This window comes from Austrofundulus limnaeus, unplaced genomic scaffold, assembly GCF_001266775.1.
Source record: "Austrofundulus limnaeus strain Quisiro unplaced genomic scaffold, Austrofundulus_limnaeus-1.0 Scaffold323, whole genome shotgun sequence".
Classification (NCBI taxonomy): Eukaryota; Metazoa; Chordata; class Actinopteri; order Cyprinodontiformes; family Rivulidae; genus Austrofundulus; species Austrofundulus limnaeus.
Window position 1 is genome coordinate 26,972 of NW_013952725.1, and position 1,558 is coordinate 28,529.

The following is a 1,558-nucleotide window of genomic DNA, read 5'->3' on the forward strand; positions in this document are numbered from 1 at the left end:
CATGTATTGCCTTTTGTTAAGGCTGGCTTTTTTTTAAAGATGTCGCCTTCTGAATTTGAAACTAAAATAATTTTATGTTTAGAAAAAAAACAGACTCCTGGTCATTTGAAAAGAAATGTTTCGGTTAGCGCCTGGAGTACCTGTTGTGATTGTCAGCTGCTACCACAAGAAGTTTGAACACAACGGGGCTGATTTATCAAAGGTTTGCGTGCACAAAAAGGCGCTTAAAGCTGATTTATCAACTGTGCGCACCAAGGATTCCATCTATCATAAGCATAAAAGCAGAGACAATGCATTTAACGCACATATGCACTTGCAACACTGCATTTTTTTCATCTGAATTATTTGCCTCCATGGCGACAGCAAAATCCTCATTTCAATTGGTCTGCACCGTTTTTGCACCATATCGTTTGTGCACACCATCTTTGTAAATTGCAAATACGCTCACTAAAAGCACACACAATTTTTAGCTTGCCCAGCAATTCAGCACTTGTTATTTGGAATATTTATAAACCAGCTCCAATGGCTGTAAAATTTAAGTACAGCCATTTTCAAGTATGCTAGGTGTGTTGGCTGCGGATGCCAWCTTGAATACAGTTTATTCTAAAAGTGAACGAGTTGCCGATGTTCATTAAATAATTACTTTTAAAGGGTTTCATTAAAAGTGTTTCTCAAGATAACAGACACAGACATGAACGAAGTAGTCAATAAGGAGAAAAAATTATTACTCAACATTTCATGTTTCTTTTGCTAAAGTTTTATTTGAAGAGGTTATGGTACAATGTAACCACTTGATGCAGTTCATTTTTTTTTACAATGTCGTAGCTGGCCAGTGATTGAAAACACTCAGATTTATTGTTCAGAACAAAATCATCAAGAATAAGTCAAAACAAAAACAAGGAAAAAATATCTGTACCAATGTTACTGTACAGGAAGTGTCAGTGTGGGGGAGGGGGAGGAGGATCAGTCAGGGTTTGTTCAGGGAGTGGACATTCAGATAGTATCTAACGTGTATTTACATATCAAATGTACCACATATAATGTATATAGATATTTATATACAAGTCAAACAACACACTGTTTTTTGTTTCCTATTGCAATAAAAGCCATAAAAGCCACATGCCACAGTGAGTGAATACACAATGAACACCTAAATACATAAGAAAAATGGCAAATTAACACTTGAATGTACGTTTAACACTTGCAGCAGGCTACTGATATTTATACATATTATTATTATTTTTCATCTGTTGTTTTTTTTTAGTCAAACCCCAGGTTTTGTTTTGTGACCCGTTCAGTTCAGATCAGATCACAACACTCTGACAAGAACCGACTCTTCCCTTCAGGATAGTGAAATTACAAAGAAAGCAAAGAAAAAACCTTATATAGTGTGTCCACAGAGTGAAGCAGCGTCTTCCCAGGGTGAGGGTGAAGCCTCATAAATTTACAGGTGAAACCAAAATGAAAGCTCTCGCCTCTGGGCTCTTGGACCACACTGAAACTAGTTTTAGCTTTTGTCATCCTCCTGGGTCTGTTTCCCTCTTTTCTTCTTCTTCTT